Consider the following 24,417-nt stretch of genomic DNA (forward strand, 5'->3'; position numbering starts at 1 on the left):
AGTCGCTCACACATCTAGGACTGAATATATTAAAATAATTTTTTAAAATTGAAAACGTAGATTTTTAATATCAATGTCAGAGCGAAAAAAAAAACTGAACTTATAGATGTAGATAGATTTTCAAGATCATGTGATTTGTGATTACTGTTTATACATTTGTTTTTATTATGTTCTGGACAATTGAGAAGATATTTTAGGCAATGTTTTGTTAATCTTTGCAGGAGGTTCAACTTGAGAAAGGTCTTTGCCAATCATTCAGAAGTACTACGCTCTCTTCCTCTAATTTTGAGGAGGAAGAGGAAGAAAGAGAAGGAAGAAGAGAGAGAATTGGAAAAAGAAGAGAAGATTAGGTGGAGGGGAAAGAAGATAGGAAGAAAGAGATGAAAGAAGGGTAAGAGAACGAGAAATAAAGATGGGGAGAATGAAGAGAAAGTAGAAGAGAGAAAGCTGAATAAGAAAACAGAGAGAGAAAAAAACGCAATGAATAAGAAAGGGGGAGGAGGAGGAGGAAGAAGTAGAGACAGAAAAGAAGAAGAAGGTGAAGCGAGGACGAGAAAGGGTGGAAGAAGAAAAGTGAAAGAAGGAGGAGGAAGAAGACTAGACAGAAGAGGATGAGAAGAGAAATAGAATGAGAGAAGGAGGAGAAAGAAGAAGTGAGAGGAGGGAGAAGAGAATGAGAAGGAGGCGGAAGAATAGAGAAAGAAGAAAAATAATAGAGAAAGAGGAAAAAGTGGGAGAGAGAAAATGGAGAAAAAGGAGGAGGAGGAGGAAGAGAGATAGAAGAAGGTGAAGAAGGAATAAGACGAGAGAAAGAAAGAGGGAAAATGAGAAATATTTTAAATATTTTAATTTATTTTTTTGATGAGCCAGTGATGAACTCATTAGAAAAAAAAATATTACAGTTTTAACAGAAACACGTGAATAATTATTTAATATGGTTTTTATATAAGTTTTCAAATGAAGAAGAGAGAGGAAGAGAAAGAAGAAGATAGAAGAAGGTGAAGAAAAAAATATGACGTGAGGAAGAAAGAGGGTAAAAAAATTAAAATCAGAAATATTTTAATTGTAGTTATTCTAACAGCTGACCTTTTAAATCTTTTTTTGTTTGTTTTTGGATGAACCAGTGATGAACTTATTAGAAAAAAAAAAATTATTACAGTTTTATCTAAAACACGTGAATAATTATTTAATATGGTTTTTATATAGGTTTTAAAAATTATAACATAAATAAAACTGTTTCGAAATTTTTGAGATGAAGATTGTTAATTTGTATTATTCAAACGACACGCTGGTTGTTATTTTCACATCTTTTCCGATGATATAAGTTATGACTTACTTCAAGTGTTTCTTTGGGAATAATTATGTCGGAATTATAAACCTATACGAAATTTCGAACTAAACAGTGATAACACACAGACACTCTGTCTCAAACCAACAGATCAGGCTGCAACCCGACTAACAGAACTTCAATACAAATTAAGGAACAAGTATCTGGTCTTCTCTTTCTGCGCATGCAGCAAGCAAAAACGTGTCACTGCAAACTAATAGATCAGTGGCAACGTTATTTCTGCATTATTTTTTTTTCAAGTTCTGAAACAAATCTTTCCCCACTTCGAATACAACTGCTGCTCTTGGTGTCCGGGGTAAAAAAACTTGCAATCTTAAAAAATATCAGCGACTAACGAAGAAGACTTCATGCAGACCAGACAATCCTAAGGCACGATCTTCATGAGTTCTATGCTTCATAAACTTGATCTCTTCTCTCTTCTCCTTTGCACACCTCTCTCCACTTTGTTGTCCTCCTCCTACCTCTACTTTTGATTGCAGAAACATTCTTGAAATAGAAAAATGTAGTTATGCCAAGCAAGAAAAAAAAATTGTAGCATCAATCCAGTGAGAGAAGCTTTTCCAAGTAAAAAATAAATCTAGTCAGTATCAGGATATCGTAGTGGTCCTCTTGTATCAAGATGGAAAGCTATTACTGAAGAATTCCAAGGAATTCAATATATTTTAGAAAGTGAATCTGGTACATGATTGGTTCATTCTTATCACCCATCGTTATAAGTAGAATCGTCTAAATCTTTGTGGTCATAACCTCCCATTATTTTTCATGTTGGACGATGAGTCTCTTTGTTGTTTCGGTTGCTTGGAAACTTGGGTAGAAAGTACCAGTCAAGGATTCATTCTTGACAATCAGCCCGACAAATGCTAGGCCATTTACGTGGCCCACTACCTGTCGGACTGAAATATACCTCCTGAGTAGTACCTAGGTGGTCCACCTTTCCAGGCCCTTTTGCGTAGAGTTTATTGATTACTGCTTGAATTGCCCCTCCTGGGGATTGCCGATGTTCAGACAATTTTGCTAGAGTGCTCCTTGTTTAGGGGCGCTGACTTGACACATCCAACCTTGAGTCACATCTTGTTGTGATGGGAAACAAATAACTACCATCTCATTATGACGAAAATATTGCATCAGTTCTCTTTCTATCTCCCATCGTACTTCTACTTCTTTTGCCTCTCACCTCTCTTCTTCCTCCTTCTACCTCTCTGTTTACCCTCCTACCTCTTTTCTCCAACAAAAACCATGCATACATTTAATAGCATGAACGTACACCCTACAAACCGTTCAAACAGAATCCATTAAAAATTTGAAATTTTTAAGAACTTGGAACATAAATGTTTTTGCCAAAATAACTAGATTCGAAAATAGATAATTCTTGAGAATCGTTCGAGAAGAAAAACACAAACTGGAATATATACATTGAGAGCATTGTCAAGGCTGCTGCAAAGAAGGTGGGCTCTCTCTACTGTGCTAGAAAATTACTTACGCCTGAAAGTATCCTGTAACTCTATAAGGCCACCATTCGCCCATGTATGGAGTACTGTTATCACATTTGGGCTGGTGCATCTGCTACTTGTCTCTCACTCCTGGACAGGGTTCAAAAGAGAGTCGCCAACCTGATAGGTCCTGAACTGTTATCTAGGCTTCAGCCTCTGTCCCATCGACGAAATGTTGCATCCCTCTGCCTGTTCTGCAAATGCATTAATGGTGAATGCTCTGACGAACTGCAAGCTCTTGTACCTATTCAGTGTGACTATCCCCAACAAACCCGACAAGCAACTAAGTCCCACCCCATTACAGTATAGATCCCTAAGTGTAAGAAAGCATTTTACTCCAATAGTTTCTTCCCAGAACTGCAAGTCTTTGGAAGTCCCTTCCGGGATTCTGCTTTCCTAACTGTACTGATATGGAGAAGTTCAAGTGTAATGTGAACAAACATCTTTCTACCCATCTCCCTTCATAATGAACCTGCAAATTATTTCCCCGATAGTAGCCCCCTACTTCAAAGTGGCACTGTGCCTTGTTTGGGGTGAAAATTTAAAAAAAAAAACAAAAAAAAAAAAACAAAGAAAAAAAAAAAACTCGGTAATTTGTGGAAACGAAATATATTTAAAAGATAAGCAAATACATCAAGAAAAGGAAGTGGGTATACGTCAGTCCGACTGGCAAGTGTGCATCATTTGTGCATAATTGGCTTATAATGCCGAGTGATTTATTTTCCCGGTCATTATAGTAAGTAGAAGATTTTAATCACCGCAATAACTCAATTAAGGATTGATGTGCTCTAAAGCAAACCAATTAAACCAAACTTCATCTCTGCCCTCTATTCGACCATTTTTTTCTTTCCGGAAGAGGGGTGTTCTTCTTGCTATCTATCTTAGCCAAGCAACATGTGGTAACAATTTTCATAAATGAAATGTCATTCAAAACAAGCAAAAAATAGTTATCTGTGATAGAAATAATGATATTGTTAATATTTAAGTAGATAAATTCCTCATTCATATCAAGGATTAATAGGTTTTCAAGTGGCATTTACAAAAGTAACCCTCACTCCCAGACTCAAGAAAATGAAATCAGCAAAGTTAAGGGTTTAGAAACACGTTGTTGGATAGGAGAATAAGAGTTGTGTGCGTGTGTGGTAAGCATGTATAGAAAATCATTCCACCCATCTAATTTAGTGGTGGGGGCCAACTCTTGAAGTTACAAGTTGCGACATTAACTACATTTTTGTTAACAGCTATACTTCATGCTTAACATGTTTCGTATAAAGATGTGGCTGCAAAGAATTCAGGCATTTCAAGGCAAAGCAAATAATACAAGAAGTGGCAAGGAAACACGAGTACAAAATATCCAAACATTGTATTGTTTGACAGAGATATACCATCCTTGCTTCACACACGTGTTGCAGTGTTTTAAAATAGGTCTCGACTGTTTTATGTTGTGTATATATATATATATATATATATATATATATATATATATATATATAGTTAAATATTAGACAGTACTTTTATGGGTGATCATTTAGGAATAATAAATGCTGTATGCTAAACATTCTGTGTGTGTGTGTGTTTATATATATATATATATATATATATATATATATATATATATATATATTATTTGTTTTTGTTTCTGCGATAAGTTTTGAATGAATTCAGTAATTTATACGAAAGTTAATTTTTATCTAAATGCGAGTTATGATCTTTGACCAATTTGGTAACCCCAAATGGGAAGCGGAATATATATTGTTTTTAAAATATAATTATCCACTGAAATGTGTTTTGTCGTCTACGACTCATTAGAGTTGCTGAATCTAGCGAGATTATATTTTAAAAACAGTGTATATATATATATATATATATATATATATATATATATATATATATATATATATATATATATATATATATATCACGCACACACACATACAGGCGGCAGAAAGAAATCTGCACTTGTAATTGTTTTCAAAAATTGCAAATTTAAGCTAAATTTAAACAAACTATTCCTCATTTGATTCGACTTTTATTCTTCTATAATTTTACCTGTTCACATTTGACTTTTAATTGAGATATTCTAGTGTTCACGTCAATTTAAAAAAATAACTTCAAATTCAAGAGGAAAAAAAAAGTCCGCACAATGGAAAATTGCTATTTAAATGTAACTTTAGGACATTAATGCAAAACAAATACAACACGAACACAATGAACTAATTAATATTTAGTAACATAGCCCTTCTGCAATTTGACAGCCTGCAATCTTTTGGGAATTCCTTGAATAAGACTGCAGCAATACTCTGGGAAAAGGGCATCCCACTTTTCTTTAATTTTGTCCAAAGTTCTTCTAATTTGAAATTTCATCATTGTGTAGCTATTGCTGGATGTAATTCCATGTGTTTTCGATAGGATTGCGGTCTGGAGATTGTGCAGGCCAATCCAAACATGGAATATCATGCTTTTCCAGGAACCTCTTGACATTGCCAGCTGTGTGAATGGAAGCTTTATCCTGCATTAAGATGGGATTTTCATCCAAATTCCGACCAAAGTAGGGTAGAAAATGCTCAATGAACATATTAATGTACTTGGTCGAATTAATTCAACCTTGCAAACGAACTTTAGGCCCTAGACCATTGGTACTAATAATGCCCCACACCAAAACTGAACCTCCACCACTTTGCAGCGTTGAAACTGAGTGCCTAGGATTAAATTCTTTATCTTGCCTCCAACGGACGTACTGCCTACCATCACTGCTTAGCCTATTGAACTTGCTTTCGTTTGCACTTAAAAAAAAAAAATCATTGAAAATTTTATATCTATGTCATTAATTGCTAGATGAAAGATAATGTTTTTAAATTGCAACAAAATGTACATTACATAAAATAAATCCAAGGTTATTTTTTGATTCAATTTAAATTAAATTTTTATACCTTACTTTGTAAAATTTATAAAAGTGCACTTTGAAGATAAATAAATTTCAAATTGAATCTTGTACCTTTATTTTTAAAGCCTACAGTAAAAACATTTTGTTTAACAATTTTCATGCCTTGGATGAAATGCTTTTCTAACTTGTATATTATCTTTTTAAGATTATATTTTAAAGCTCTCCTTCTCTCTATTTCAGTTTGTATTTCTCCTCACACCACAACTCATTTTTGCAAGCCTCTCTTTGTATTATTACAGGTCTGAATATTCTCTCTGTTTCAGTTTGTATCTCTCCTCACACAACAACTAATTTTTTGCAACCCCCCCCCCACCTTTGTAATACAGGTCTGAATGATGAGAAAATCTGAATTTTTTTAACAAAAACTTTAAAATAACTTTTTTAGATTCAATTTTTTTAAACTTCTTTCAGAATAGAAAAACTTTTAAGTTTAATAAGGAACATATTTCATATAGGTTTCATTAACAAATATTCAGTACATAACGAGAAAAATAGAGATGAAAAATTTCAAAAGGAATGTATAGCTGGTTACGGTCAATAGTAGTCCTCGCCAGCAAAAGTCTTTGTTATTGTTATTCTATTATTATTATTTAAAACATTTTGTGTCCTCCTCTTTCATGCAAAGTGGAACGATAAAATTATCGCTTCAGAAAAGACATGATTTCATTTCCATTTGATGAAAACCAGTCTTCTTTTTGGTTGCAAACCATCTACTAGTTGGCTGTTTGTGTACAAATCTCCAGAGTGATAGAAGCCTTCTATCATGTCTGAAAATGAGACAATGTTCAACGAGCGAGATCGGAGATGCGGCACTATAAAACTTATGCCCTCTACCGATCCAAGTTATGACAGCAGGACCATTGCCAACACCCTCAAAATGTATTGCTGGATTGACACAAACAAACGGGACGTGCCCAAGGTGATGAAAACAAAGTGTTTGGCCACGGTTATGGTCTTTGGTGTGGTTTCTAGTGAAGTCCACATCATGCCACATCACATCTTTGAAGTCAGCTTGAAAGTCAACACTAAAGTGTACCTGGATGTGCTGAAGAGTGGGGTGATCCCTTGGTACAATCAAACCTTGGGTGTGGAGCAGGAATCAGCACCAGCCCACAATTTCAAAGAGACCCAGGCTTGGCTTCAGAAGCAGTGCTACGACTTTGTACCCTTTCCTCACTACCCCCCTCCTGAACCTGAATCCGCTCAACCACTTTGTTTAGTCATATGTTGAGAACATCACCACTACGACCTCCCACAACACCAAAGCCAGACTGATTGCCACCATCTACTGAGTATTCACCAAGCACCTGCCGGCGCTTGTGGAAAAGGCATACTCCCAGTTCCAGGTGGTGATTGAGGCTGAAGACGGCTACATTGAAGAGATGTCAGCTTTAATACATAATCAAGTTATCTGATTTGATTTTTTCAATAAAAGTTTAAAAATAAAGCTGTAGTGTTGTTTTCTTTAGGGTGACCATTTTATCGTTAAACTGACTTTGTATTTGGAATGGTCTCTATCAAACTACTCTGTCAATTTTTGGCCTCCAGATTTGAAAGTTGATATATGTAGTATTTGGACTTGTGAAACTAATTCGATCTGGTTTTAGCCGAAAGAAAGAGCTACTAAGGGATCAAAATTGAAAAATAGGAACTAAACGGACATTACTCGACTTAATGTGCATGCTCTACGTATGCACAAATATATAGATTTATACGTTTAACTGCGATAATTTTTAAGTTTTGATATGCATGTGTCCTTAGCTCATATGGCAGTGAATACTGCTAGAGAGCAAAATGTTTTGGTTTCGATTTTAGCTAATGGGACCCAAGTCATATATATTATTTTTAACTTTTGAAATCACTAATATATATTGGGTACATATTTAAGCATATTTTATGAACCGGCAAGGTCAGGCGGCTTGCTAATATATATATTAATGTTGGGACAATTAATCGGGAAGCGGAAAATCAGAGCTTTTTGGGGTATCGGAACTGGAAAAATTTGACCCTATTTCCCGATGCCAAAACTGATTCCTTAAATTATCTTTTTTATTTGATTTTGGTTTAAGAAACATCTTCCACTGCTTGTATTAATAATAAAATAATAAGTATTTATTGATTTAAAACTTCCAGAAAAACTAAAATCTCTAGATTATCCCCTTACAAGTGTGTTTTTATGTTTGAGAAAATATAGGCACATTTAAGATGCGGTTTTACAGTAATCGGGGAAAAATAACACTTTTATAGTTAAATATTTAGAGATTTACAAAGAATCGGAATAGGAATCGGAATCAGTATTTGCATCGGAATCAGGAATTTAGTACGGAATTGGGAAATATATTGGAATCGTCCCATCACTTATATATATATATATATATATATATATATACTGTATTTCATTTAGTATAGATATCTATATTATATTTTTCTTAGTTTGTCTGTCTGTCCATTTCATTTTTTCTCAGAAACTACTAGGCTGATCATATTGAAATTTTCTATGGACCATGTGTTAGGATAAAGTGCAACGAACTAAGCATTATGGTATGCACAGTTAGGGATTAATAGGCGTTAGTGTTTAATGGACACAAATTTACTCATATTCAATCATCAATTTGGCATAAAGCACTCATGTTATAACATTTGCTCGTTGTTAATGGCAAAAATTTTAGTATGTATCTTCTCTATCTCTTCTCTTATCTTCTATCTATCTTCTTTTCCTATCTATCTATCTATCTATCTTCTTCTTGTATATATATATATATATATATATATATATATATATATATATATATATATATATATATTTGTAGTCATCGACATACAGTCCTGTTTCAGCATCTCTCCCAAGCCAAGGATTGAACCTAGAACCGTTCTGTTGACAGTTAGCAGTTCTCCCACTCGACCATGGAATCGACGCCCGTAAATAACTTGTCGGAATGTCTATTTAAATAGACACCCGCCACCACTTTTATAGTGCTCAAATCGCCTGTTCGTAAACAAACAAACAACGAGCTTCGCATTTTCAGCCAATTAAGTAATATTATATATATTATATATCATTATTATTATCATTATTATTATTATTATTATTATTATTATATAATTATTATATATATATATATAATTATTATATATATATATAATTATTATATATATATATATTTATATATATATATATATATATATATATATATATATATATATATATAGAGAGAGAGAGAGAGAGAGAGAGGGTGAGACGAACTAAATGGACAGCATAGTTTTATAACATATAGTTGCCCGTATACGTAATAAGATAATGCTGTCCACCTACTTTTGGCTCACTCTGTATATAAACTGAATGAAATGTGGTCTATGTAAATAATATAGAAAATTAATGCACTTCTTTCAGAAAAACAAAAGATACCGGAGTTTTAAAAGGAATGGTGTGAAGGAAGAATAATGACAGATTTGTACTTTAATTAAATCGTCGCGCTTGAGCAAAGAGGGTTAAAGAAACATTGATGGTATGTCAAGTCTTCATTGCAAAGTAAACAATTATTTTCCAACTACTGAATTACGTTTAAACGTTGGGAAAAGTTAATAATAAAAATCCAGAATAGTTAACACTTGAAAATTCATTTAAAAAAAATAAATAAAAATTGCATGAGAATTAGATTCTCTACTGAACCCAGATAATTTTTACGTGAGGATTTTTTTTTTTACAGTAAAATTACAGAAAAGTTAACACTTGAGAACTCCTACCCATGATCTAAAAGTGGTGGAAACCACCATTTTTTTTTTTTTTTAATGTGGAAACGATTGCTAAGATTATTTTAAACAGTAAAAAAATCGGACAAATCATTTCCATGCGTTAAAATGAACCATTTTCAGTCGGGAGTTTAGTCTAATGTGTTTTATATAAATGATGTGACCCTTTTCTTTTTTTTTAAATTCATGAATACCCGAGTATTAACTATTCTGTACTTATAAAATTTGATAACTATAACCATGTTATTATATATTCTTAAACAAGCATTCCCAAAATGGGTGGTACTTTCTCTTTTAGTAGTGTTCAAGATTTAAGGATTATAAAAATAGGATAGTATGGGAGTGATGATTTTTTTGGGTTGTTGTCATTGAATGTCGAAACATGAGTCGTAGTATAGTAGATGCAAGTTAAATGTTACTAATGTTTCAGATTAACTTTTCAATTATATCTAATGATGAAAAGAAAAAAGCAGGCGATATGGAATATTAAAGTAAAAAGTTATGAAGTTTTAATCCTTTTACAAAGTCTCTTTCATTTCACATAATCGTTGTAGTGTTTGTTAATGAGCCTTAAGACCAGGGTTTAATCCTCAGTCAAGTCATACTGCGGACACGTGTATGGTGGCTACATTCAAATACCGTGTTCAGAAATGCCGTTACGGTAAAAAAAAACAAAAAAAAACAAAGGGAAAAGACTATAAAAACAAGAGAGAGCACGTTAGAGACGTGAGTGACGTCACAGCCGTAGCGAGAAGTCACACATGGCAGGAGAAGTAGGAATAAAGGTCTTTTCTAATACCTGAAACAAGACTTGAAGTTCTTTCCACTTTCCTATTTTTTGTCTCCTCTGCAACTGAGTCTACAACGTGTGGGTCCCCGGGTATCTGCATGTTAATGTATGTGTAAACATGATGTGTAACGTTAAAATACCAAGGATTAAAAAAAAATAGTACTTCATGCTTCTTTGTTTAACATTTAGTATTATATAATGAAGGTCAAATATAAGTGCAACAATCCAGAAAAAAGGAATGTCCCTCCCTCTTACTTCACATGTAGTAGACAATGAAAAGGGAGCCTTAAGGTCGTCTTGGGCAACAGTTAATCCATTTATATTTTATCATTATTTCACAGTTACTCCATAATGTAAACGACTGAATCAGTTACGTTTCTGAATTTCTGAAGAAGGTCGAAACGTTGTGAAAATGACACTCAAGAGTTTGAAGAATCCAAATAATACGAACTGAATCAGTTGTTCCAGGTTCAAATCCAGCTATATCCATTGATTCACTTACAGTGTCATATCAGGCTAACGACTAGTCAATTTTTTAAAAGGTTATTTGCGCTCACAGGGAAACAGTATGCTTTACAAAAATAACATTTAATAAAAGGTCATACCCCAAAGTTTTATTTTATGGTCTGAAATTTGAGTTAAATGTCCAACTGGATAAAACAGCAGATGTTTGCCCGCACCAGGATTTGTTGGTGTTTGAAAGTTATTGTGTCTTTGTAATATTTCTAATTTCTAATACCAAGAAATTTATATTGTTTTTTTGTTTTTTTTTCGTTTATTTTATTTTTTTTTAATTTACTACAGTTAGTTTCAAAGATCAAGGGAGCTAACTCCTCCTGGAGCTAACACTTGATTACATTAAGACTTGGATTTATATCCGAAGGCTCTTTTAAGATGTTGCTCCCTTTATGACTGTCAACTGTATTTCGTTACAGTTTAGTCTTCCAGGCATTGTTTCCAAGTATTTATTAAGTTTTCTTTTATTAGGCCAGTTGCTCTTATCACAACTGGTATAATGTGTATTTCTCTCAGAGATGAAAATAGAAAATTCTTGGGAACCACAGCTCTAAAAGCATTCATTGTCTGTAAAAGTTCCCAACAATGAATCTTGGCTTTTGTCTTCATTGCTAATAAACTTGCTAAATAAACTTGTTAATAAACTTGCCATAGGAGCAAAGTGTAGTATTTGTTCTAATAATACACTTAATTTTAGTAAAATATGTTTGAAAGAAAAAATTTCCACCTCATCATCATCAAAAAACGTTTTCTGTGCTTTATCTCTGGTATTGTAACGTTAAGCAGAGCAAATGGCCTGAACCATTTCTTTGACAGAATAATAAAAAATAATTTGATAACAATTTAAATCCGCCATATTGTATTTCGATTTCTTTGTAAATAAGTCAGCTATTTATCTTTTGTTTATAATTGAAAAAAAAAATTAATGAATTACTTTTGGGTTCATTCAAACTGTCAAATAAAAACTTATTTAAACTGGCTTTAAAATTCTTAGAAAATATAGTAATATCAAAAGATTGAAAGTTTTGGAAGCGTTTACATTCAATAATTTTATCAATAGAGATTAAAACATCTTAACAAAAATAAGTTATTGTTTTATAATCGGACATTTATTAAAATCTGCTGCAGTGTGTCCACCCTACGGATAATAATGTACTCTTCCACTGTTTTCAAGAGTGGAGGAATATGTCTCTCAGCATTAGCACACAAAACATGCACTAGTCTTTATGGGTATGAGCAGACACTTTATTTGTTGTATTTGCTTTTCTGTTTAATATATTTTGTTTCCACTAATTACCAAATTGTGTCTTTCTCCTGGTTCCTTACAGGACAACAACAAAATAAAAGATAAGGAAGAACAAAAATGAATTCATTTATTTATGTATTACGGACTCTTATCCTCATCTTTTTTTAGTTGTTGTTTCACAACGTCTCTGATAACCGTCTCTATGGTAACCATGACGGAATAAGAACTCAGAATCTCCTAACTGCATCCTAAGCAATTACTGGCTTCCATAGTTGTTGCTGTCTCACGTTTTGGCCAAGTAAGCTTCTGGTTAGCTTTGGGTAGGATTGAAACCGCTATCTTCAGACAATGCTCATCTAGAACTGTAGAGATTCAACATCTCTATCCACTGCACCACGGGCCCCGAAAGGCAATCAAGATTGGATCTTTTAGTCTTATAAATCCACATTCATTTATTATCTGATCTTCCATGGTCGGGGCCGTATCGAATGGTATATATATTATTTAATTGGAATTCCTTATCGAGATGAGTATTATTTATTAATTTATTTTTTGCGGACTATTAACCTCACCTTTTTTTAGTTGTTGTTTCATGAAGTTTCGGCCAACTATTCCTCTGACCTTCGTCAACAAAATAAATTAATAAATAATACTCATCTCAATAATGAATTCCGATTAAATAATATAAAAACGCATTCGAAAAAAAAAAAGCATTGTAAAAATAATAATATTTTTTAATTTAAGCCTTACATCCGGGTAACTCCAAGTTAATACGAGCCAGTTACATTGAAAACACTAAAAAGTTAGCTTCGTAGTTGCATAGGTCTGGCTTATTTGCATTAGAATGGTCTAAACATATGCTACCACTGAATGTGATACATGCTGACGTAAGGTAATAAACCCGCTTCCTTGCCCTGCCTTTTCAAAAATTTGTTCAAGCTGGGGATGGGGGCATCCTATCGGATGCTAAACATTCACCTGATTACTCAGATATTCCAACCGAGAGGTCTTTTTAAGATCCTGACCGTCCCTAAAAGTGCAATTGTTTGCAGCTCTCTTATTGGTTTACCGGGTATATTTGCAAGGTAGTTTTTATAATTCTTTTTGGTGAGTCCAGTTGCTCCTATAATTATAGGGTGAAACGATAATGTTGTCGCCCTAAAGAAAACAACACTACAGCTTTATTTTAAAAAGTTTATTGGAAAAAATCAATTCAAATAACTAGATTATGTAGTAGAGCTGATATCTATTAAATGTAACTGCCTTTAGCCTCAATCACTGCCTCGATATGAGCCCAGAACTGGGAGCATGGCTTTTCCACACGCATTGGCAGGACCACGGCGTATACTCAGGAAATGGCAGGGATTAGGCTGGCTTTGGTCTTGTGGGAGATCTTGTTGGTGATGTTTCTAATGTATGACCAAACAGAGTAGTCCAGCGGGTTCAGGTCAGGGGAGGAGGTGGGGCCAGTGAGAGAAGAGTACAAAGTCATAACATCCTTCTGAAGCCAAGCATGGGTTTCTTCGGATTTGTGGGCCAGCACCGATTCTTAATACCACACACAGGGTTTTCCAACGGCCACCTGATTGCACCAGGGGATCACCATACTCTTCAGCACATCCAGGTACTTTCAAGCTGACTTCGAAGATGTGAGGTGGCATGATGTGGCCCTCACTTCAAACCACACCAAAGATCATAACCATGGCCAAAAACTTTGTTGAGCTGTGCTCTCAAGCATTGAATTGTCTGGATTTGCATTTTAAGAGTGTTGGCAATGGTCCTGTTCTCATAACTTGAATCGGTAGTGAGCATGAGTTGTACAGCGGTGCATCTCAGATCTCGTTTGTTAAACATTGTGCCTCTTTCAGACATGATAAAAGGCTCCTATCGCTCTTGGGATTTATACACAACTGACCAACTAGTAGATGGTCTGCAACAAAAAAAGAAAACCGGTTTTCATCATGACGTTTTTAGGGCGACAATTTTATCATTCCACCCTGTATTACCGAGACTTTTTTTTTTTTTTTTTACATAGGCATCACCACATTATCAAGGCCAAGAGGCCACTCAAGGATAAGGGTTAAAGAGTGTACAGTAGAAATTGGACATTATAGTAATCATTAGTAATGAAAATTTGGTAAATTTGATAACTTATATGGAACGGCTCATCAAGAACTTATTTACGTTAGACTTGAACACAACCATATTGTAGTCAGCCGGAAAGCAGGAAAACGGAAGACAATTCCACAGGCGTGCAGTTCTAAGAAAAAAGCTTTGTTCATGGAATCTACGTTTAGGTTTAGGCACAGATAAAGAGTGGGGGGAATTATTGATAGTGTTTACAGCTAGACGAGTGTTTCTTGTGAAAGTTTGGCGAGGGGGGACCATAGATTGAAGCTCATTCGAACACTTTCCATGAAAATAACGATACATCAGAGACAAACTCGCAACATCTCTTCTGTAAGATAAAGGTTGTAAGGAAGAGAAAAGGACATCTCCTACGAGGCTACGAAGTCTATTTTGAACTCTATCAAGGCAGGCCAAGTCTTTTCTAGCAGCTCCTGCCCAGATGTGGCAACAGTATTCCATCCTTGGACGTACCTGGCTCTTATATAGATAGAGAATAGCATCAGCAGTGAGATATCTACCGGATCGATAGAAAGATCCCACCATTTTTCCAGCGGCCTTGGCAACAGATTTGATGTACGTGTTCCATTTAAGATCAGGAGTAATGGTCAAGCCAAGAAGTTTGTCAAAACTTGAGGCCTCCTGAAGACGAGAGCCATTCATTTCAATTGATGTCAGATGTGGATCAGAATGTTGATGATGTAAAGAGAGAAGCTTGGTTTTAGATGCATTAAAAGGAACCAGCCATTCTTTACCCCATTGTACTACGTGCTCAAGATCAGAGGAGAGAGAATTGGAGAGAACTTGGTCGTTTACTGTCTTAGATGTGCTACCATAAATGGTAGTGTCGTCAGCATAGATGTCTACAAATGATGTAAGGATGTGATTTGGAAGATCATTAACGTAGATCAGGAAAAGAGTTGGGCCCAGGATGGACCCCTGAGGGACACTGGCATTAATACTGTGAGCTTCTGATTTTTGCCCCTCAACTACTACTCTTATGAACCTATCAGAAAGAAATGATTTAATAATTGAGAAGACTTTTCCAGCAATACCATAGCTAGAGATCTTATGAAGTAAACCTTTATGCCATACCCTATCAAAGGCCATAGATATGTCAAGAGCAATTGCCCTAGAAAGGTTGCCTCCGTCGAGAGATTTGCTAATCCTATGAGATATAACTGTAAGCACATCTGCTGTAGATCTAGCAGAACGGAAACCATATTGAGTGTCACTAAGAAGGTTATTTTTGTTGAGATGGTTGATTACTTCTGTATTTAATACAGATTCCAGCAACTTACTCATGACGCACAGGAGACTTATTGGCCTGTACTGAGAGGGGGATGAGCGATCACCTGAATTCTTAAATACAGGGCATACTGTAGATTGAAACTGATATGAACAGTCTCATGACAGTTTTCTGAGCCTTGTAAAATAATAAAACATGCAAAATAAATCATATTCGAATAAATATAGTGTAAAAACAAAAAGAAAAAAAAAAAATCAAGTATAAATATGTCGCTTTGGCCTATAATCTCATCAATGAGCATTATAATATACTTCAAAACATATTATTCCCTCCTGCACCAGAAAGAGGTCTATGTGAACACTACAAGAAACTATTTTATTGTTGATTTTGATTGAGTCAAAGGAGAGTCGCTTTCTCAATTCCTGACCCTTGGAACAGACTTTCAAGTGAGGTAATAAACTCACCAACAACTCAACAATTTAAAGAGAATTTGAACAGGTTTTTAGGCCCCTGTATCCTCTTCTGGGCAAATTTCTACCATTCTTTCCCTACATAGCAATTGAAATACGATTGTTTTATTTTTGCCAAATAAATTGAATTGAATTTTGTGAATGAGTTAACAGTTTTGCAAGGACCCCAATACAAACTATCACATGTATTTTCATATTACATTTATTCATAATAAAATATCTGTTTGGCAATTATATATGGTATAATCATTTGACACAGTGGTTCCCGTTAAATCACCCAAGTTAAGCAACGTTGAACCTGGTCAGTACCAAAATGGGTGACCATTTTAAAATTCTAGATGCTATATGTGCTCTCTACTTATCTCGGTATTCGTCTAGCACATCTCCTTGCCACTGGACTCAGGCAGTGTCGATTCAGGAGGAACTGCGCAGCACTTGCCCCATAATTACTCAGAGAGCTACCCTTATAGGGGGCATCCATTGTCTCTTAAGACATCAATATAGCAATTGAAGTAAGCTTGTTTTACTTTCGCTTAATAAATTAATTTGAACTGAATTAAATAAAATTCCTTTCTGTTTGTTTGTTTGTTAGTGTTTAACGATTTTTTAACCATCATAAAATCAATATAGATATGTCTAAAGGGGACGGGCTATTTTTTTGTCTAACTTTGAAAATCGAACAAGATAGTTTTATATGTTAGATGGTTGCTCCAACAAAACTATCACAAGAAAAGCGATTAAATATACTAATACTGTTAATGCAGTAGCTAAATTATATTCATATATATATAGTAGTATGAACAATTTTTTTAAATTAATAAACTAAAAAATAGAAAAACAACACATCTAAATCTACTATATCCCAGAAACAATAACGAAGATAGTATCATTGTTATGCATGATGATATCAATAGAAATGAAATGATAAAATACACACAATTTTTTTTAAAGTAAAGATAGCAGAAGATGATGATATTGTTATATCATTGATAAAAAATAAAAGCTAAAGAGTGAGAAAATAATCACAACTAAATATAAATGAAAACACAAAACTGCGGAAAAGAAATGACCAAAAAATGTTCCGCAGACAGAATAATATCCCACGCTGATTTCTCCAGAGAATAAACAACTGAACTTGTAATTCATCTTTCATTTGACTTCTTATATCAATTCGCCAAACACTACGATGGCGACGACCACAAAAATAAATAGACACATCTAAAGAGAAAGCACAGATGTTGTTATTGTTTCTTCTTCTTCTTCTTCTTCTTCTTCTTCTTCTTCTTCTTCTTCTTCTTCTTCTTCTTCTTCTTCATCATTATTATTATTATTGGTATTGTCGTCATGGTACTTTCACTTTCATGATGGAAGGAAACTTCATCAATTTCCACTGCCCAGACATCTTAGAAATCCCAAAACAAAGCAACCACACGAAAAACAATACGAAATACAGACGCAAAAAAGAAAATCAAGTTACTAAAAGGAAAACAGATTGAAAAATGAAAGACATTAATTGAAAAGATCAATACGAAAAACCTACAGTAAAAAATCTTTCCCTCATATATATATATATATATCAGAGAAAAAAAAATCTCTATATATATATTTATATATATGGCACAATCACATTGACACACCGGTTCTCGCCAGATCATCGTAGTTAAACAATGTTGAACCTGACCAGTACCAGATGGGTGACCATTTGGGAAGGTTAGGCGTGCTGTATGTACCACGCTGAGTCATAGAAATTTCCAGGTTGGTATCTGGAGGCACATTAATTCACTGGGTTAGATGCACTCCCAGTCTTCGTTAAGACATGCATCTAGGAGAAGGGAACTTAGATGTAAAAACCTGCGGTCTACTGTGTACTCTGTTATGTGGCAGTCATCTGCACCGACGGAGGTTAGCAGTAATACCAAAAAGTGTGGATGGTTCTACACAAAGCCTTCACCACTATAAACAAATCATCTGTGTGGATTTCTGAGCAACTTAGTTGTTGTGGCGGAACCTCATATGTAAAAATCGACGGAGAGTCCATAAAAAATGTATATATATATTAATAAGTTTTGAAAATATTTGTGGCAATTAAGCTACACAAAATTTTTTTGCATTTCATCATTGTGAAGATTCGTCAGGCCTGATGAATCCTCATGAGGATGAAACACGGAAAATTCTGTGTAGCTTAATTGCCATATATATTTTCCAAATTACTCCCTAGCTCCACTTATGTATTGAGCACTGTCGAAGTAAATACTGAAAAATTTACATAAAATTTTATGTAGATACATAAAATAATAATATATATATATATATATATATATATATATATATATATATATACAGCAAGTAAGCTACACAGACACGCTTACATTTCATTCTAGCAGGAGATCATCAGACTAAATGCGCAGACTTTATGTTATCACTTATTTCTATGTTTGGTTTGGTTTTATATAATATCAACCATCTATGGTTTATTTAATGTCGATTAAAGTGTTGCCAAATTTATATTCTATAGGTAGGATAATTATTTTACATCCCTAAAATAAATTGCTACCAGCATTACTCTTAAAAAAGGAACTTTAACAGAGAAGGTGTTATCATTACTCTCAGAAAACAATACTCCTAAAATACATTGCTCTTAGAATATATTATTCTTAGAAAACATTACTTATCAGCAGTGGAAATCTTCTTTGTTCCGAACATGATTCGCCCTTTTAATTTTAGAAGAATCAGATTGAATAGTACGATTAGGGATGAATTTATAGATACTAGAGCACGACGTGACCAACCGTCTTATCGGATTAGACTTCTTTCTAACTGAAATCATATTACAGAGTGAAACGATAAAATTGCCGCCCTAGAAAAGACAGCATGCTTCTATTTCCATTTGATAAAAACTGTTTTTTTTTTTTTTGTTGCAAACCATCTACTAGTTGGCCAGTCAGAAACTTACACAATGTTCAACGAGTGAGATCTGAAATGCCGCACTGTATAACTCATGCTCTCTATCAATCCAAGTTATGAGAACGACCATTGCCAGCACCCTCAAAATCCAAATCCGGATGGTTAAACGTTTGAAGGCACAGTTCAATGCATCAGACAACCCTTCCCAATCACGGTTATGTTCTTTGGTGTGGTTTCAAGTGAGGGCCACATCATGCCACCTCAAATCTTCGAAATCAGCTTGAAAGTCAACACCAAAGTACATGGATGTGCTGGAGAGTGTGGTGATCCCCTGCTGCAATCAGGTGGCCGATGGCAGATTCTGGGTGTGGCAGCAGGACTCAGCGCCAGCCCACAAGTCCAAAAAAACCCAGGCGTGGCTTTAGAAAAAGTGCTACGATTTTGTACCCTTCCTTCACTGAGCACCCCCCTCTTCCTCCAACCTAAACCTGCTGAACTACTTTGGTCATATATATGTCCAGAGCATCAACAAAATGATGTCCCACAAAATCAAATTCAGCCTAATCGCCACCATCCGCCAAATATTTGTCGAGCTCCCGCTAACACTTGTGGAAAAAGCATGCTCCCAGTTCTAGACCTATATCGAGGTGCTAATTGAGGCTGAAGGTGGCTACATTTAATAGATGTCAGCTCTACTACATAATCAAGTTATCTGAATTGATTTTTTCAATAAAAGCTTTAAAATAATGTAGTGTTGTTTTTTTAGGGTAACAAATTTATTGTTCCACCCTGTACTAGGGACATGTTGTGAAATTCTAACCTCTAATCACTGAATGATATGCCCCAAATAGTTGCCTTCACACTGACAATGGCAATTTTAAATAATAACTAAACTTTGTTGGTATGGTGTTTAAGAAAACAAAAGGGTATCAAGCACTTTTACTCTTAACTCTGAGTTAGTCACCTTCACATTTATAGGCGATAATGCAGAGGTATGTGTTATATAATCAATAGTGGGTACAGATATTTGTCGTTTCTGATGCCAGAATGATGCTTGGTTTGATTTACAGCATATCAATCAGCTATGGATTATTTAATGATGATTTTTCAAATGGAATACTATTAGTAGAATAATTATTTTGTACTCTTAGAAAACATTAATCTCAGTAGGACATTTGACAGTGTGAATAGTAACATTAGTCTTAGAGAAAATGACATCAGCAGTAGTAATCTTCTTCCTTCTTAACATGATCGATCTTCAGCCACCAACTATTAGTATCTATTTTGGAGGAAAATATAAAGAAATAAGGTTTTGATTTTTAAAACAGATTGAATAATACGATTAAGGATGAATTTATAGATGACGTGGCCGCCCAATCAATCAGATCAGGCCTCTCTGACCTCCTATTTAGCCAAAGTCACATGACCACTTATGCAACCAGGTCACGTTGAAGAGTTTGAGTTTGGTCACGAAAGTGAGCAGATGTCCAGGAAGTTCATTCTTTTTATTTTTTTATTTTTATTATAATTATTATTATTAGTTTTATTAAAGTTCTGTAAATATATTAAAAAACACACTCAGAAAGACACCCATTTATTTTAATATATTTTGTTAAATTTATGTTCGTTTTGTTACTTACACAAAAATAAAAAAAAATTGTGCATTTTTTAATTGACATGATCCGAAATTCTCAGTTATAATGTCGGTTTATTTATTTATTTGGTATTATTTTACGACCTGCTCCAGCGTAGTAAAAACATCCTCAACCACTCCATGTTAAGAACGGCTTTCGGAATGAACACCTCTCAACCTCCCTATGTTAAGAACGGCTTTTGAGGTTGGGAGTGTTATTCCGAAAGCCGTTCTTAACATAGGGAGGTTGGAGTGTTTATGATATGCTGGGGTTGGGCACGTCGTAAAAATTTACCATTTATTTATTTATATTATTATTATTATTAGTTTTATTAAAAAGTTCTGTAAATTTTTTATAAACGCGCTTAGAAAGACACCCATTTATTCAAATATATTTTGCTTAAATACGTTTGTTTTATTACTTACATTAAGAAGTTTTGCGTAAATAGAAAAGTTGTTTTTTTTTTGTTTTTTTTAATCCGTAAAAGTTTTGTAAATATTTAATATTAAAGAAAATGTTTTGTAAATATATTTATATCTTAAAAAGTTTTGTAAATATATTTTTAAAAAATCTTGCTCGTTAACATTCGGACATGCCTGCTATTTGACATGTTTACAACCAACCAACGACAATGTCAAGGTCAAACAACCGGTGTCAATTGAAATGTGTGCCTATCTTTGTCGTCTGCTATGGGGGTATCTAATCTTTACTTCATCCAAAATATGATACCTTTATGTTAATACGAACTGTAATATACTCCGTGTGATAACTCCTCTATACAACAGTCTATACATCGAGTTGATACGTGGCTATACAACATGACTCAATCTATACGTTTATATTAACACCACCCCACAACGTAACATAGGAATCCACAACTAAAACACGTAATCAATCTACTTGAATAAAAAATTGGCGACTTCACCGATTTCAATAAAAATAAAAGTATGGGAAGGTTGAACATTTGTTGATCCTTATTCAATCTCGGGCAATGTTGGGCCTCCATTCTAGTATATATATATATATATATATATATATATATATATATATATATATATATATATAAAGCTAAGTGTTAGAAGACTATCACAATGAAACAATGCAAAGAATAGAATATTGTCTGTGTTAAGGAAGGGTTGGTTGGTTGGTTGGTTGGTTGGTTATTTTTGTTTTACAGCATATCAACCTTTTTCAGGTTATTTAATGCCGAATCTAGTTATTTTGAGGGACAATTTTTAATGGAGTATATATTTTTTTTTACGTCAGATTCTATTTAGCCCATAGTTGGGACCCTAACAGGTACTACCACTCCGGGTCAGAGTGGACCTGGGAGCAATGGCAATTTAAGGGTGGCTCCACATTCCCCAAGGCCCGCAAGGTGGGGCCTCACCATCGGATATAGTTTTAGGTCATATCCAGGACCGTCAAGGAAGGAAGACAAACACAAGTGATATTATTATATAAATCTATATATACATAACTCCCACAATGCTTCAAGCAAACTATATTTCATTATATATATATATATATATATATATATATATATATATATATATATATAGAGAGAGAGAGAGAGAGAGAGAGAGAGATTCCTTTTTGAAATGAAACCGAAATACATGGCATATATCTAATATAAACTCTATTATATGACAAAAAAAAAAGCAAATGTCGCAAAACATGTTCTTTTTTTTTTTTTATTCCTTTTGTTTTCCAAAATAAATTATAAACGAGAATTCCGTCTCAATATCTTACTCCCAGGATTTCGGTTCCATTCTGCTTTTGTCAAAATCTAAACCTTTTTTTATTTCCTTTTTAAAACAAGAAAACAAAGAAATATTAAGTGGTGGTTCTTGTGGCCGAGTGTGCAAGTAATAACGTTAGCAAGCATATCACTCAGTCACAAGCAAGAAAGAATGCTTGACCCAAACCAGAGGAAACGAAGAGGTGAAACTTTAGAATTTCTGTCATTTCTCATACGACGAGAATGCACAACACGTGGGCTCTGGAGACGTTTCAGAAATTGCAGTCTCAATTCTAAGTGGATCGCTCTACCAAAACAGCCATTTTCAAAAAGTGGTTTGAGTAATTCTTTTCCTGGTTGCAATTTTTTTTTTTTTTTTTTTTTTTTTCCAATTCACTGTTTACTTTTGTTCCCTGATATAACCGCTCAATATTATTAGAACAAATAAAAGTGGGAAATAAATATGAATTTGATTCTACGTTTTGTGTTTCTTGACACACTGATAACTACATTGGCCACACAGGAAGAACTTATACATTATTTCTTTAATTTATTTTTTTTTCTTCAGTGCCCATGGCGCAGTAGATAGAAGCATTCAGTCACTATGGTTCTAGGTGCGCACTGTCTGAAGATAGCGGATTAGTTGGTAAAAACGTGGTGAGACAACAAAAACTATGGAAGGCAGTAATTAGTGGAAATACAGTTACAAGTCTTAGTATTCCTATCCCGTATCGGTTAACCACCTGAAGAAGACCAGAGAAATAGTCAGTCGAAACGTGATGAAATAACAACAACTATGAAGATGAGGATAACAGTTTGCAAAAAAATGAATGCACAAATTATGCCCCCGACTTTAATTCATCGCTAATAAAAAATAAATAAAATTCAACAATCTTTAAAATTTATAGCGATAAAAATCGTGCATAAAAATTGGCAAGGGCCCGGTGGTCGCGTGGTAAATCACTCGACTACTTATCGAGCCGTCGTAGGTTCGATCCTTGTCAATAAAGTCTAGCTATACTGATGAGGAGTAAACTCCGAAACATGCATGCATATAGATGACTTACTTTTATGCACGTAGTAATTATTAATAAATAAATAATATTTAAATAAAATTAAAAAAAAAGTAATACGTCCTAAAATGTGGACGAAAAAAATGTAAACAAAGGACAAATAACTCCTTTCTTATAATAAAAACGCGCAGGGAGCGAAAAAAAGAAAGAAATTAATCGCTAATAAAAAATAAATAAAATTCTACAATCTTATATATATATATATATATATATATATATATATATATATATATATACAGAGAGAGAGAGAGAGACAGAAGAGGGGTAGGGAGAAAGAGAAAGTTATGAAAACAGAGGTCGATTAAGCTAGACAGGATCTTCTGCATTTCATCCTCATAAGGAGTCATCAGACTAAGATTTACCCTACTGATTTCATACAGGGATTAAATGTGGAAGATTCTGTCTAGCTTAATTGCCATATATTTTGATAATTTACTATCTAGCTCTACTTACCTATTGAGTATTATTGAAGTAAATACTGAAAATCGATACAAAATATATCTCCTCATAAGATTTTATGTGGATACATGAAATAATAATAATAATAATAATAATAATAATATATATATATATATATATACATACATATATATATATATATATATATATATATATATATATATATATATATATATATATATATATATATAGAGAGAGAGAGAGAGAGAGAGAGAGAGAGAGAGATTGGGTATAAAACAACATAAACAAAAATAAAAAAATAAATGACTTCTATATATAAAAAAAATAATGCGGTACATTCCAGTACTAGTGCAAGTTAGCTCAGTGATAGAACTTCAGGCTTCAGACTTTAGAATCTTGGTTTCAAATCTCACTACGTTAAGCTATGCCGATGAGTGATAAACGACGAAACGCGTGTCCATGGATGATTAAATTTTTTAAATATATATGCTGCTCTCCATCTGGAGGCATCACATCAGTGAAGGGAAAATTATTCGCAACAAGCATTAAGATAAAAATGCTTTTTTCATATAACTGGATTTGTTAATAAGTATTGTAAAAAAAATAAATAAATGTTACGCACACATCGTCTTGTTTTACATGTTTGCATGTGTTGCATGGCTTTAAGAAATTAACTTCCAAGCTAACCTATCTCTGGTCAGGTCTTTATTTATTC

The sequence above is a fragment of the Euprymna scolopes genome, chromosome 9 (assembly GCF_053919585.1).
Source record: "Euprymna scolopes isolate OS-2025 chromosome 9, ASM5391958v1, whole genome shotgun sequence".
NCBI classification, from domain to species: Eukaryota; Metazoa; Mollusca; class Cephalopoda; order Sepiida; family Sepiolidae; genus Euprymna; species Euprymna scolopes.